Source organism: Mesocricetus auratus, unplaced genomic scaffold (genome assembly GCF_017639785.1).
Source record: "Mesocricetus auratus isolate SY011 unplaced genomic scaffold, BCM_Maur_2.0 Super-Scaffold_100027, whole genome shotgun sequence".
In the NCBI taxonomy this organism is placed as follows: domain Eukaryota; kingdom Metazoa; phylum Chordata; class Mammalia; order Rodentia; family Cricetidae; genus Mesocricetus; species Mesocricetus auratus.
In genome coordinates this window covers 3,043,538-3,059,844 of record NW_024429208.1, presented here as the reverse complement: position 1 = coordinate 3,059,844, position 16,307 = coordinate 3,043,538, and the positions used below count along the sequence as shown (strand labels likewise).

General features: G+C 46.3%; 1 pseudogene; it reads right to left on the bottom strand.

The window, feature by feature from the left end:
- Positions 1–4,246: 4,246 nt before the first annotated feature.
- Positions 4,247–9,135, bottom strand: LOC121134265 (annotated as a pseudogene).
- Positions 9,136–16,307: the final 7,172 nt, after the last annotated feature.

Genomic DNA, 16,307 nt, shown 5'->3' with positions numbered 1-16,307 from the left:
CCTCTGATTTTTTATAGCTCTTGGGCATTTACTAAAGCAATTATTGAATCTAAAATTATTCACCAAGAGCATTTTCAAAGTATTTAATTTCTAAAGCATGCTGTACATATTAATATTTTTAAATAAAAAGATGACCATCAAAACATATTTTCCAGATAATACAAATGCATAAAAATTGAAAACTCCTATTTAAAAAATGAGCATGCCTTCTTATACTAGGAATTTTTACTGTTTCTTTTTCTCTACTCCTTTCTTCTCCCTCCCCCACCCATAGTAAAAAAAATTGAGCCTAGGGACTTGCCCCAACTCCTACCCCCTTTCCCTTGGTTATCCATTTAATACCCCACAGAATTTAACTGGTCATAATGGGTTTTTATATTTGAAAGTCTGCTTACCTTACTACACCATTTTACAATAAATTATAACATTAAATATCTTTTTCTGTGATCTTGTGTCTTTAAGTGTGAAATTTTCCTCATTTTAGTTAATACACAATTGATCAAAAAGACAAAATTTATGAGAACATTTGTAAAATAATTTGGAATTGTACCTCAATGGCTTCAATACACCACACAAAGACACACACACACACAAACACTCAGAGAGAGAGAGAGAGAGACAGAGACAGAGAGAGAGACAGAGAGACAGAGACAGAGAGACAGAGACAGAGAGGACACAGATGAGAGAGACAATGTTAAACTGTTCTAGAATGAGACGTTTGGCATTAATGCTATTCCTGTGTTTTCCTCTTGGTCTGACCATTGCTGACACTGAGCAATTTTTCCACATAAGTAAATCCACAGGAATGGGAACAGTCTTGCTATGGTGATGCCAGTTAGTTATTTGCACCTCTTTAAGTTAAGATAAAATGCCCTAGACAGTATGGAGGTCTATCATTAATTTGTAATGTTTCATTAGTGGATACAACTGACTTCCTTCCTTTTTGTTGAAAACAAGATGGTGGAAACTGCTTGGCTTGCAGGAGAAGGATTCATTAGGTAGCCATAAGAGCCTGTCTGTCATTATCTGGGATGTATACAAAAACCAATATCAAATGAATATAATATTACCCCTGAGTTGAAAAGCATTCTGCCTTGTCTAATCAGTCTAAAATATTTGAGAAATTGAAATATTGTATTTTAATAGTTACTGTGAAACTGTCTAGAAAATGTGCTGGTTGGTTTCTGTTATCAATTTGATTCAACTAAGAGTACCTTAGGAAGAGGCACCCTGAACTGAAGAACCGCCTTGATCAGATTGGCTGGTGGGAGTATCTGTGGGAATCCTCTATATGTCTATGCATGCATGGGGGCCAAGCCCACTTTGGGGCAACATCCCTAGGCAGGTGAGCCTTGTCTGTATAAGAAAGCCAGCAGAACAGAAGTCAGAGAGCAAGCCAGCAATCAAGGTGCCTCCATGTTCTCTGCTGCACCTCCTGCTTCCAGGTTCCTGACTTGAGTTACCTCAGTGATGGACTATTTTCTGGAGGAGGAAGTCAAATAACCTTTCCCTCCCAACGTTACTGTTGCTCTTGGTGTTTGCCAAACAACAGAAAGTAAGCTAGTTCAGAAAACTTTTTAACTGGAAAGATGTCCATTCCTAGAGGAAGAAAAATGGTACACTGATTCATATAATACAATTATATATGTGTATAATATAAACATGTATATATATATTAGAGTTATAATGTATAGGTATCATATTATCTAAACTATTCCTTCTGATAATTTAAAAGGCAGTTTTATATACTATAATAATTTCATCACATAATACCAAAAAAGTGGGAAACTCATCCTTTATCATTATCAATTAAAAGCTCAGGACACACTTTGTATTACTAAATTTGCTCATATCTAGAATGAAACACCGAACACATAGCAACTTAAGGAAGGAAGGGTTTACATTGTAGGGGAGGGGAGTGCTTCCTTGTAGGGGAAGGTATAACAATATTAACATACTGTAGCTGGTCACATTACATATGCATTCAGGAAACTGGAATTCAGCAGGCTTCCCCAATTTCTCCTCATTTTATTCATTTGTGTTTATGGCCCATGGATTGGTGGTGTTCATGTTCAAGATGGAGGCTCCTCCTCTCTTGAACTCTAGAAACACCCTCACAGACATGACAGAGGCATGTCTTCTAGGCAATTCTAAGTGTAGTCAAGTGAAACAATGAAAACTGACAGGCATATACTTCATACAGTCAAACATTCAGGGCACACAATAACCCAACAGTCTTACATAAGTAGTGTATGACCTTTCCTCTAGGGATTTAGAGCTGTTTCTCTCTTTTAATGATGTCTAGATGTCATTGAGGATCACTGCCTGGGTCCTTCAGTGTCTTGGAATTACAAAATGATGTCACCTCAATTTTACCAAACCTCTGTGGGTGACAGACTTGGGATAGTCCTACAAAAAGAAAGCTTCTGCCCTTGGGAGCTCTTTCAGTACACACATCCCCAAATATGTTACTTTGACATCAGGATTATCTTAAGCTAAAGACACTAAACAAACAGGAAGTGCAAGAAGATCACTCTGATACTTGTTGCTTCTAAAAGCCCCAAATGAAATTCCCTTTTGTAAGATTCTCCACCCACCTATTCCTTACCAGAAGGACAATGACATTCTTGTCATGAAAGTAGCTGAGACTGAGGAAAAACTATACAAACACTTACATTCCTGGTCACTTCTCTACCCAATTGTTTTCACTTGTCTTACCACATTTTCACAGATCACTACTTTCTATACAAGCCAGTGTATATATGTATTGATGCTAACTGCTTCTTTAAGTCTTCAGTTCCTCAGGAAGGTGCACACTTGGTAAAACTTGAATTAACTACATTTGCATCATTTTCCTCTGCTGAGCTATCTTATTTCAGTTTAGTTCTTAAGTCCAGATGTATGTAATGGTGTGCTAGGCTGGGCTCCCCAGCTCTTCACATGAGAACAGACAACTTTATATATTTGTTGTTTCTTGAGTCATTCAGTTGAACGTCAAAAGTCCCCAGAGTCAATCACAGTCTCAACCCTGTGTAAAAGTCTAATGTTCCGGCTTGAGGGATGGCTCGGAGGTTAAGAACACTGACTGTTCTTCCAGAGGAGCTTAGTGCAATTCCCAGTAGCCACTTGGTGACTCACAATCATCTGCAATGAGATCTGGTGTCCTCTTCTGGCCTGCAGGCACACATGCAGACACAACATTGTATGCATAATAAATAAGTAAATAAATAGATAAATCAATAAAAAAAGTCCAAAGTTCAAAGTATCTTATGAGAATCCTGGCAAAGTCTGAACTGAACTCTCACTAAAATCAAAATTAAGGGGTAAAGCACATATTTCCAACCTACAGTGTGGCACAAGATACACATTACTGTTCCAAGAGACAGAACAGTGAGCACAGTGGGGGAATACTGGACAAAAGGAAGACCAAACTCCAGCTGGGCAAACTCCAACATGCATCTCCATGTGTGATGTCAAAGCAGTCTTCAGATCTCTAACTCCTTTTAGCTCTGTTGACCGCTACACCCTTCTCTCTTGGGCTGAGTCCACAGAGTTTTAGCCCCTGTTTTTGAGATGTGTCCCACGACTGTGTCATCCTTTCATACAATGGCCTCTCTGGGCCTTCATGCAGGGACATCCCTGACACAGCTGGCTTCAGCTGCTTTCCTTAGCCAGAGAGAGAGATTCCACAACCCATGGACCTGTATGTCTCTCTTAGGGTCCTTGTTTCCTAGATTCTCTGGAGCTGTGGACTGCAGGCTGGTAGTCCTTTTCTCTGTGTTTAATCTCCATATAAGAGTGAGTACATGCCATGCTTGTCTTTCTGTGACTGGGTTACCTCATTCAGTATGGTTTCTTCCAGTTCCATCCATTTATCTGGGAATTTCAAGATTTTATTGTTTTTTTCCCCCGCTAAGTAAACTCCATTGTTTAAAAATACCACATTTTCTCTAACCATTCTTCAGTTGAGGGGCATCGAAGTTGCTTCCAGGTTTTGGTTATGGCAAACAATGCTGCTATGAACATATTTGGACAGATGTCCTTGGTATTTGATTTTATATCCTTTGGGTATATGCCCAAGACTGGAATTGCTGGATCTTGCGGTAGACTGATTCCCATTTTCCACAGAAACTGCCATGCTGATTTCCAAAGTGGCTGTACAAGTTTACACTCCCACCAGCAATGGAGGAGTGCTCCCCTTCTCCACATCCTCTCCAGCACAAACTATCACTGGTGTTTTGGCAGGTGTAAGATGGTATCTCAGAGTTGTTTGGATTTGCACATCCCTGATAGCTAAGGATGTTGAACAATTTCTTAAGTGTCTTTCAGCCATTTTAGAATCCTCTATTGAGAATTCTCTATTTAGTTCTGGACCCCAGTTTTTCATTGGATTATGTGGTGTTTTGGTGACTAGCTTCTTGAATTCTTTGTATATTTTGGAAATCAGCACTCTGTCAGATGTTGGGTTGGTGAAGATCTTTTCCCGTTTTGTTGACTGCCATTTTGTCTTGCTTCACAGTCCTTGAAGGAACAATACTCAACTTTATATGGAAAAACAAAAAACCCAGGACAATCAAAACAACCCTGTACAATAAAGGAACTCCCAGAGGCATCACCATCCCTGACTTCAAGTTCTACTAGAGAGCTATAGTAATGAAAACAGCTTGGTACTGGCACAAAAACAGAGAGGTCAACCAATGGAATCCAATTCAAAATGCTGATATTAACTCACACACCTGTGAACACCTAATTTTTGATGAAGAAGCTAAACTTACACAATGGAAAAAAGAAAGCTTCTTCAATAAATGGTGCTGGCATTACTGGATGTTTGCATGTAGATTGCAGATAGATCCATATCTACCACCATGCACAAAAGTTAAGTTCAAATGGATCAAAACCCAGCCACACTGAATATCATAGAAGAAAAAGTGGGGGTGGGCAGTGGTGGCACATGCCTTTAATCCCAGCACTCAGGAGTTAGAGGCAGGTGGATCTCTGTGAGTTCCAGACTTGCTTGGTCTGAAAGAGCTAGTTCTAGGACAGTCTCCAAAGCCAGAGAGAAACCATATATATAGATAGATAGAGATATATAGATATAGATATAGATATGGAGGTATCCTTGAACTAATTGGTACAGGAGATCACTTTCTGAACATAAGGCCAGTAGCACAGACACTGATATCAACAATTAATAAATCTTCTGTAAGGCAAGGGACACAGTCAACAAGACAAAAGGGATCATGTCTTTTAAATAAACATCAATCTAAAGTAGACTAAGCCTGGAGTCACCACTGGAGGCAGCACCATGTTTCCCAGGGCCAGGGAGGGAGAGGGGACCTAGTGCTGAACAGATCCAACAGGACAGATCTGAGATGACACCCTGTGGATCCCTCCTCTCTGCCATCCTACAACTCTGCTTAAATTCTAAATGACGGGAAAGAGGGAGAGAGCCTGCAGGGAGAGGACTGGAAGGAGGCAGGAGCTCAGGATACAGAAGTTCATGTCCTTAGGTCTCAGTCTCCTGAGTGCAGGGGCCTAGAAGGGTCCTAATGGGAAAGGAAGGAGAAACACATTTGAATGCTGTTACTCAGGGGCACAAGAGATAAGGAGGCAGGAACCACTTACAGGAACAAGAACAGGCCAAGTGCTCCATAAAAAGTAAGAAGACAACAATAAACAGCGAATATGGGGTAAAGAGCTACAGCCAGGTTAGAGCCCAGGCTGACCTGTCCCACCAGTCCTGGCTGCTCACACTCCTGGGACAGGACAGGACTCTGGCCATCCCTGTGTCCCTGTGATCACAGACCTCATCATGTGGTTCTAAGTGATGAGGAGAACAGAGCCAGGAGGTGACAGAGCTGAGGAGTGACCATGTCACAGCCAATGTCAAATTGAGCTGCACCTGGGCACAACCCTGCTCTCACTCAGCTCCCACAGCCTCATCCTGTGACACCAGAGACACAGAACATGATGAGCACATTTCTGGGAGGTTCTCCATGCTGTCCTTCACTTCCTCCTCAAACTCTAAGTATCTCAATAATACATTTAACAGCTATCAGCCTGTCAGCTCAAGGATGTGAACAATCAAATTCGAATTGAGATCCTTAGTTTCAGTGAGGAACTTAGAACCTGAAGCTCAGAGCAGGAGGAGGTAACAGGATAATGTGTCCCTTCCTGCCTGCTGGAACAGGAGGGTTGGCCATGGAAGGGAACACAGGCAGTGCAGGGACAGGGTCCTGGTGTGAAGGGCTGGGCTGGGCTCCCAGTTGTTCATATTCAGCCCATAGGATCACAGGGAACATCAGACACTTTTGCTAAAAGTGAACCTAGGGGCCCTGGATGTCACAGGAGAGGCCTAAACACACTGTCTGTCACTCCATCCATTCCTGGCAGCTGTCCTCATGCTACAAAGAAGAGTCATGAACAATCACTGTGAAGACAACATTCCAACAACCCACCACTCACTCACAGGCAATTCTGGGGGTCTCTGAATCCCAATCATGTCCAATTTGCCCCTCCCCAGTTTGGTCTCAGAGTGTCCTCTTCAGTCTGGGAGAGACACATCTGAGCTCTGGTAACTGTCACTGAATACACACACACAAACACACAACACACACACACACTCTCTCTCTCTCTCTCTCTCTCTCTCTCTCTCTCTCTCTCTCTCTCTCTCTCTCTCTCTCTCGAAGGTAAAAAACATGGCCCCTAGGAAATTTTGCTGGAGGAGCTAATATTGGTGACAGAGGTCTGCAAATACTCCAGGTCCACCCCAAGGGTCTCAGGGACAATCCTTCTTTCCACACTTACCTGGAGCTGGAACATAGTTCCCTCCTCTTCCACCTGTAAGAAGAAAAGCTGTGAGAGACCAGGGAGGAACCTGACCCTAGGAAATTTCAAGAAACAATATCAGACCCAGGTTAGAGACAGGAACAATGGGGGTGTGGATGTGTTTCCATGAGGCAGAGCACACTAAGAGAACTCACACCCCGACATTTCCTACCTGTGTTTCTCCTCCTCTTCCTCACAACAGCCACCACAGCTCCAATGATGGTCACAGCTCCAAGGAGAATCAGAACACCAATGACTGCCATGATGGGGACAGTGGACTGAAGAGGCTCTGGGAAGGGAAGGACAGGAAGGGAAGGTGAGGGTCATGACCCCAGCTCCCAGCCCTGACCCTGCTCAGGCTCTGCAGAAGGCTCCATCTTTCCCTGACCCCAGCTCTGCACCTACTCCCTCCTTACCCCATCTCAGGGTGAGGGGCTCAGGCAGTCCCTCATGGTGCACATGGCATGTGTATTTCTGCTCCTCCCCAGAAGGCACCACCAGAGATGCCCACTTCTGGAAGGTTCCATCCCCAGAAGGTCTGGTCTCCACCAGCTCCATGTCCTGAGTCTGTTCCTCCTCATCCCTCGTCCAGGTCAGGGTGATGTCAGCAGGGTAGAAGCCCAGGGCCCAGCACCTCAGGGTGACATCACCTTTAGATCCAGGATGATGGGTCACATGTGCCTTTGGGGGATCTGTGTGGAAGATTTAAGAAATCCCACCATAACAAGGTAAACTGAAATCTGCAAAGACAAAGCTTAATTAATGATTAAACTATTTGTCTGAACACTTCTGACTGTCATCCCACTAATGACCTGCAGGTCATCACAGATCTGCATTCTGGACACAGAAGCTACCAGAAAATCACATGACCCAGTATGTCACATGATCTTCCTTATGTGATGTTTTATAGCATAAGTTACATGGTCAAAGAACAGAAAAAGGGATGGAAAATAATTTACATATGTGATTAAATTCATATCAATATAAGAAATTATGAAGAATGGGATACATAAAGAGTACCACCTACCAATGCTGCCACCATTGAGACAGAACCGCTGTGGCCATCTTGCTGACCAGCATAACTGTCTGTCCAAATGAGCAGACAACACCAAGTGTGCAGCAGAAATGGGGTGAACCTCTGACACTGGGGCAGAGAAAATGACTCCCCAGACCTTTCCTCTGGGGGACAAGATACAAGGAATAACCTCAGAACAGAGCCCAGCCCGAGGGGGAGGAGTTGCCCTGGGCGCCTGCACCTGTGTGCAGCAGCTGCTCCTTCCCATGCTCCAGGTATCTGCTGAGGCCCTCCAAAAACGTGTCCTCCAGGTAGGCTCTCAATCTCTCTGCAAAATCAGTCCTCTCAAACTTGCTCTGGGTGATCTTCGCCACCATGTGCGCTGCAGTCCATGTCCTCAGGTCCTTGTTTAGGGCGATGAAATCTTTGCCATCGTAGGCATTTTGACTGTACCCGCGGAGGAGGCGCCCATCAGGCCCCATTTGACAGCCAGACATCCACTGGAAGGTGTGAGAGCCTGTGGGAGCCAGCGGTCAGTCCCGCCCACCTGCCCTGCAAAGGGGCCTCCTGCCCACTTGTGGTCCTGCATCCCATGCATCCTCTAAACAGAAAGGGAAACTGGGTCCTGGTCCCCGTTCTCCTCTTCCCTGACCTCGGATAGGACCCAGGCGACTCTGGCCCATACTTAGGGACCAGAAGGTCTTGACCTCCGACCCTGGGTCACTCACCACCCTCGCTCTGGTTGTAGTAGCCAAGTAGGGTCCTCAGGTCAACTTGGAAACTCTGCTGGTTGTCCTTGGCTCTCCGTGTCTCCCTCTCCCAATACTCCGGCCCCTCCCGGCTCCATTCTGGGATTCTCTGCGAAGCTGTCAAAGCGCACGAACTCTGTGTTGTCCACGTAGCCGACTTCCAAGTACCGGGGCTCCCCGAGGCCGGGCCGGGACGCGATGGTGGAGAAATACCACATGGAGTGCGAGCCTGGGGGCGGCAGGGAGTGAGACCCCGACCTCCTCCCGGGACACCGGGCAGGTGCGCGGCCGGGAGGAGAGCGGGGCGCGGGGCTCGGGGCTCAGGACGCAGGAGGGGAAGGGGCGGGAGGGTCTGGCCGGGCGATCTGGGGCTGTGGCTTCCCCGGTCCCGCCCCCGCCCTCCCGGCAGACGCCTTTCCCTCCCGACCCCTCACTCACCCGCGCGGGTCTGGGTCGGGGCCAGGGCGGCCACCAGCAGCAGGAGCAGCGCGCACAGCTCCATAGCCCCCATATCGGATCTGGGCGTCCCAGTTTCCTGCTTGGACTTTATACTGGGTGCCCCAGGCGACGCTGATTGTTTCCCCGGGGTCTCGACACCCAGTGGAGATGAGAATCCAGTCGTCATCAGTGTCTGGGCAGAAGGAGCTGACACAGGTCAGGAGCTGGAGAAGTGAAACTGGGGACAGGGGCATCCCCAGCGCTGGGCTTCCCCACCCGGACCTCACCGCCCTGGACCAAGACTTGTCTTTTGGGGCTGCAGTACCACATTCAGGAAGCCCTGCCATAAAAAATTTTTTAAAATCTTAAAAAAATAAAAAGAGCCCTGGGGTGGTGGTGCACAGCTTCGATACCAGCTCTTGGGTGGATTTCTGGGAGTTCCAGGCTAGTCTGGTCTTCAGACAAGGTTCCAGGACGACTAGGACTACACAGAGAAACCATGTCTTGAAGCACTAACAAAACAAAACAAAAAACCTAACAAACTGACGAATGGTAAAACCTAACCAGAACGAGTGGAACTGTTAATATAGCATCTCTCGAGTGGAGATGCCTCCTACCAGTTTTGATAGTTTTTCCCCATAATTTCATCATCTCTCTTTACACGTGCGTTAAAGCGGAAGGCAGAGACTCACCCTAATCAACTTGGCACTTGTGAAGCTTGAGGGAGGAGGATCACGTTGGATTTGAGACCAACCTTGAATTGCATAGAGAACCGGGCTAGCCTGGGCTACAGGTGAGATCCTTTCTCAGAACCCACTCCCTTTCAAAACAAAAGAAAACGCGAGGGCTGGAGAGATGGCACAGTGGTTAAGAGCACCAGCTGCTCTCCCAGAGGACTGGGGTTTGAGTCTCAGCACCCACAAGCCTGTTCACTCCAGTTCTAGGGAATCCCGTTCTCTCTTCTGGCTTCCCAGGGTCACCAGACACGTATATGGAGACAAACCACCCATAACCGTAAAGTAATATGATAAAATTTAAAAAGAAAGCAGAAGATAATTGTCACAATAAATAAGCAAATTCAGTGTGGCAAAGGACAATTTGTTAAACTCACCTGCAAGGGATTCTACAGGGTCCCAGGACTGCGGCTTCCGCGAACTCAGCGCGCCCTCTAGTGTCCCCTAGGCTCCATCACACTATCGGTGGGAAACCCTGATTGTACTTAGGGTATACCTGGTTAAGCTTGAAGCCAGTCACCAAATTTTCAGAGTCACTATGGCCCCTTCTGTTAACCTTGTAATTTTCTCAAACCCCTCAAACTATGTCACTCCATCTGAGGGCGAGAGGAGTCCCCCTGGTTACATTGTAGCCCCGACAGCGACAATACAAGGCCAAGCAGAAGGTCACTAACCAGAAACAGTGCCCTGTGCTGTGTGAAAAGTCCCTGCCTCTGGTTGATCTCTGACTCCACGCCTGCTCCCTCCCCGAGTGTCTGTCATTGTTGGTGAGCTCTCTAGGATGGACAGGTTGTGGCCTGCTTTGTGGTGTATTCTCCAGGCAGCCCTCTCCCTGTCTTCTGACTTGAGACACCAGCCAGTCAGGCTTGGGACAAGGACTCTCACATTGTGGCCCTCAGGACAAGCAGAGGATGTTAGCACTTCTTAGGAGTTCAGTATTCAGGGCCATGAACTGGCTGAGCGGCTGAGCTCTTGTCTCCTACCATGACGACGTGAACTATACTTGTAGAATTGTTCTTTTGACACAGTACATTACTATGTAGCCCCGGCTGACCGGGAACTTGTTATGTAGACCAGGCTGGTCTCAGACTCACAGAGATCGCCTGACTCTTTCCCCCGAGTGCTGACTCCCGGGGTTAAAGTCAGGCACCACAACACCAGGATCAGATTTCTATAAAACATATTTATTTCTGTTCTATGGGTGTGATTGTTTTTCCTTTGCATGGATGTATGGATGTGCACGTGGTTCCTGAAGAGGGCATCGGGGTCCCTTGGAGCTGGAGTTACAGGAGGCTGTGAGCCTCCATGTGGGTGCTGGGAACTGAACCTGGTGCTGTGGGAGAGCAGTCAGCACACCTACTCATCCCTGACCACCTCTCCAGCAGCCTTGGAGAAAAGCAGTTTCTTCTTTAAAAATAATATATTGATTCTATGCTGTGGTAGCTTGAGAGTAATTGGTCCCCGTGATCTCATAGGGAGTGGCACTATTAGGAGGTGTGACTCTGTTGGAATGGGTATGGCCTTGTTGGAGGAAGTGTATCACTGTGGTGGTGGAGCTTTGAGGTTTCCTATGCTCAGGACACGACCCAGTGTTTCAATTGACTTCCTGTTGCATGCAAGATAGGACTCTTGGCTGCCCCTCCAGGATCAAGTCTGCCTGCACGCTGCCCTGCTTACCATCATGATAATAATAAACTGTAAGCGAGCCACCCCAATTAAATGTTTCCTTTATAAGGGTGGCCATGGCCCCTGGGTTCATAACCCAGCTCCCACATGGCTGCTCACAACAGTCCATAATAAGATCTGATGTCCTCATCTGGCCTGCAGGCAAGCATGCAGATAGAACACTGTATACATAATAAATAAATAAATAAATCTTAAAAAAAAGAGTGGCCATGGCCATGTTTCCTCACAGCAATAGAGACCCTAACATGTGTCTTACTTGTTTGTTTGTTTAGCTTTGGTGGTCCAATGTGTTTAATTAGCGTTGCTCACAGGAGTGCAGTCTACTTACCCTGTCTACTGCCACCACTGTCTGTCTAGCCATCCTCAGGGAGGGAGTGTTTCCCTCCTGCATGAGGCGTTGTGAGGGGTCAGTGTGCAGCAGGGTTCCAGACTGCAGTGGCCATGCCAAACCCGGGAGCTCCTTTCACAGTTCTCCACCCCTCCTGACAACCTGCCATGCTCCTGGGACGTGAGGGGCGTGGCATAGATGTCCCAGTGGGTAGTGTGGCACACGGGGGTTCCCCACAGCCCCTTCTAGCACTGAGAACACTCCACAGCAGGGGGGATGCTCTCAGTCTAATTATGGCTTAATTTCTCTATGTCCTGTAATTAACGTATGCGGTGTCCTCAGCAACGGGTCTTGTAACCTGCTTCTTGTGGGCAACTGGGAGCACTGGTAATTCCCCGTGTTGTTGTTGGGGCCATCTGCCAGACAATTCACAGGGTCATGGCTCACACCTGGAATTGGTGCCATTTTATTTTAATAACCCATGGCTTTGGGGAATAGCCTTTTGAGAAAGCACTCACTTAGTTGTCCTAGATGGCTCAGAACTTGCCATGTAGACCAAGCTGGCCTCGAGCTTACAGAGATCCCCCTGCCTCTGACTCCTGAGTGTGCATTTCTTCTTTTGAGGGATTTCTGTTCATCCCCATGCCCCACTGTGTGATTGGGCTATTTGCTTTCTTAGTGTCTAGTTTTTGAGTTCCTGTGTGCTCTGGGTGTTAGTCTCTGTCTGATGCAGCGCTGGTGAAGACATTCTGTGACCTCTCTTCACTCTGTTCACTGTTCTCTTTGCTGCTCAGAGACTCTGAATTCCATGAAGTCCTGTTTGGTGATCATTGTCTTATTTCCTGGCTGACTAGAGTCCCATTTGACAAAACGCTTTTCTCTGCCTCTGTCTTTCTTGTTTTTGTTTTGAGGTGGAGTCTCTCGATGCAGTTTGGCTGTCCTGAACCTTCAACAGGCTGACCGAGCTCACAGATATCCCCCTGCCTCTGCCTAAAGGCATGTGCCCCTGTGCCTGGCCACTGCTTTTAGCCCCTGCCTTTATTTTAAAGAGTTTCCTCTGCTTTTACTCCTAACATTCTCAGAGTTTTGTTTCTATTGTTTTTGTTTTTTGTATGAGTGCTCAATTTGTATGTATGTCTGCACACTAGAAAATGGCATCAGATCCCATTATAGATGCTTGTGAGCTGTCATGTGGGAGCTGGGAATTGAACCCTGATCCTCTGGAAGAGCAGTCAGTGCTCTGAATGGCTGAGCCATCTCTCCAGCTCCCTTTTTTCATTTTTCAAGACCGGGTATGTCTATAACCCTGGCTCTCCTGGAGATCCACCTGCCTCTGCCTTCCCAGTGTTGGGATTAAAGGCGTGTGCCACCACAGTCAGGTGGAGTTCCTGTTCTCACACTGGGGTGTCCGTTGCATCTGGGGCTGGTTTGAGTGCAGAGTGAGCGATTAGGCCTGAGTTTCATTCTTCCACATGAGACACCGTTTTCTCAGCTCATTTGTTGAAGATGTTTTATTTTCTGTAATATATAGACTTGGCACTTTTGTGGAGAATAGTGTGTCTGGGAAGTGGAGAGATTGTTTAGAACAGTGGTTCTCAACCCTCCTAATGGGGAAGCCCTTTAATACATTTCCTCATGTTGTGGGGACCCCCAACCAGAAAATCATTTTCATTGCTACTTCATAACTGTAATTTTTGCTACTGTTATGAATTGTAATTTAAGTTTCTGATATGCAGCCCCCATGGGGGTTATGACCCAAGGTTTGAGAATCACTGGTTTAGAAGTTGACAGTGTTTACAGCCCTTGTAGACGGCCTAGGTTCCAATCCCAGCACATACGTGGAGGCTCATGATCATCCATAACTGTAATTCTGAGGTTCTGAGGCCTTCAGACCTCCTAGAGCACTAGACACCCATGTGGTCACATACATACATACATACATACATTACACACATACATACATTCATACATACATACATACATACATACATACATACATACATGATGCAGAACACGCAAAACATAAAAGTTTTGTCTCAGTGCCATGCTGACTGTCTGTGACGGACAACTTGAAATGACATATGTTTTTGCTGTTGTTGTTTTGTTAGTTTGCTGTTGTTGTTTTTGGTTTTTCCAGACTGGGTTTATATGTATAACAGCTCTGGCTGTCCTGGAACTTACTTTTTAGACTAGGTTGGCCTTGAACTCATAGAGATCAGCCTTTGTCTGTCTCTAGAGAGCTGGGATTAAAGATGTGCACCACCACTTCCTGGCTTGTTGTTGCTGGAGCTTTTTTGTTTATTAACATTATTTATGGGTTGGAGAGATGGCTCAGCGGTTAAGAGCACTGACTGTTCTTCCAAAGGTCCTGAGTTCAATTCCCAGCAACCACATAGTGGCTCACAACCACCTTGAATGAGCTCTGATGCCCTCTGCTGGCATGCAGGCAGAAGATTGTATACATAATAAATAAATAAAATATTTTAAAAAAACATTATTTATTTATATTTTGTATATGAATGTTCTGCATGCATGCCTACAGGCCAGAGGAGAGCATCAGATCCTATTACAGATGACTGAGAGCCACCATGTGGGTGCTGGGAATTGAACTGAGGACTCTGGAAGAGCAGCCCCTGTTGTTGCTGTTTTGAGACAGGGTCTCACTGTGTAGTCCTGGCTGGCCTGGAACTCTATCTGCAGACCAGACTGGACTGGTCTCCAAGTCACAGAGATCTTCCTGCCTCTGTCTCCCAACTGCTCAGATTAAAAGTGTGCACCCCCATGCCTGGCTCCAGCATTATTCCAGTGCTCAGGATTGCTTTGACTGTCCAGGGTATTTATGCTTTTGCTTGACTTCTCTGCCTATATCCGTGAGAACAGCACTGAATTCTGATTGATGGCTTTAGATCTGTAGGTTGCTTTTAGTATGACGACCATTTCTAACATTAATTCTTCCAATCCATGAGCCTAGCAGATCTTCCCACCTTCCAGTGTCTTCCTCAACTGTTTTCTTCAGTGTTTTATAGTTGTCATCTTGAAATGTTCATGTTGGCTTATTCCAAGCTTTTTTGGTTTTGGGGTGTCGTGATGGAACTTTTCCTCCTTGATTTCTTTCTCAGTGTGGTTTTCTTGTAAACAAGGTAGCTACTGAGGGCTGCATGTTGATTTTGTGACCTGACACTTTGCTCGAGGTGGCCATCAGCTGTGGAGTTTTCTGAAGGAGTCTTGGGGTCCTTTCTATATAGACTCGTGTCACCTGCGGGTATGATGATTTGAATCCTTTCTCCGTGCATGTGAGTCCCGTTATCACCTTCCTTTTCCTGTTTGCTGAGCTCAAGTCTTGGAGTGCTATACTGAATAGGAGAGGGGAGAGTGGGTCACTAACAGGCGTGTGGGAGAGGGGTAACTCACAGTCCATTGCATCACTGAATAGCCCACTCCAACACGGGAAATGACTCGTGAAACTTCTCCCTGGAGCTCTCTGCACAGCTTCCAGGCAGCTAGACAATCAGAGAACTCTCTTCTCCACAATGGACTGGTCACGATGTGATACTCCTTTTATACTGTTGGGGAGGAGTCATTGAGAAATTTTCAAGTTTTTGTTTATTTTTATTTTGTTTTTATCAAGACAGGCTTCCTCTGTGTAGCCATGGCTGTCCCTGGAACTCACTGTAGATCAGGCTGACCTCAAACTCAGAGAGATTCGCCTGCCTCTACTGGTATTAAAGGAGTGCAATACCATCACCTGAACCAATTTTTTAAGACTTGTTTTCCTTTACATGTATGGTGATTTCTCTGCGTGTCTGTGTTTGCACCATGCGTGTGTAATACCCACTGAGGTGAGAGAAGGGCGTTGGATCTCTAGGATCTGAGCTGCAGATGGCCGTGAGCAGTCGTGTGGGTGCTGGGAATTGAACTCATGTCCATTAGAAGAGCAGTGAAAGCTCTTCCCCACTGAGCCAGCACTCCAGACCCTCTTCCCATTTGCTGTTCTCCCAGACACATGACCTTTCGTTACCTCCTGAGTGTCATGGACCTCCCTGTTCCTCCAAGACAGAAGGTTTCAACTCAGAAGGAGCTGCTATGGAACAGCTGGAAGTTTCCAGCATTCTCCCGGGCCTCATGGAGCAGACAGATTGTGACTCTGCTCCAGGCATCTGCATCCTTAGTCTTCTCAGAACACATAGCCATGCTCCTGCCTCAGAGCATCTTCATTGCAGGATCCCCAGCCTGTCAAGAACTTGGTCCAGCAGCCAGGAGAATAAATCTTTGCACTGGTCTATACAGTTGCCCTCTGGGCATCTCCCCTTCTGCCCTCCAGCTCCGGAGACAACCTGTCCTTGTTTATTCCCTTCACTGTATCACAGGTGTCTGCCCACCACAGTGCTGGCTCCAGGAGACCAGCAACACCGTATCACCACCCAGTGAGTCTCAGAAACAGAGTGTACATCTCACATCTGGAACAGACCACTGTGTCCCCTGCTTGAGGAGTGGATTTCCTCCACCCCAGATGGAGACAGTGACAGCAG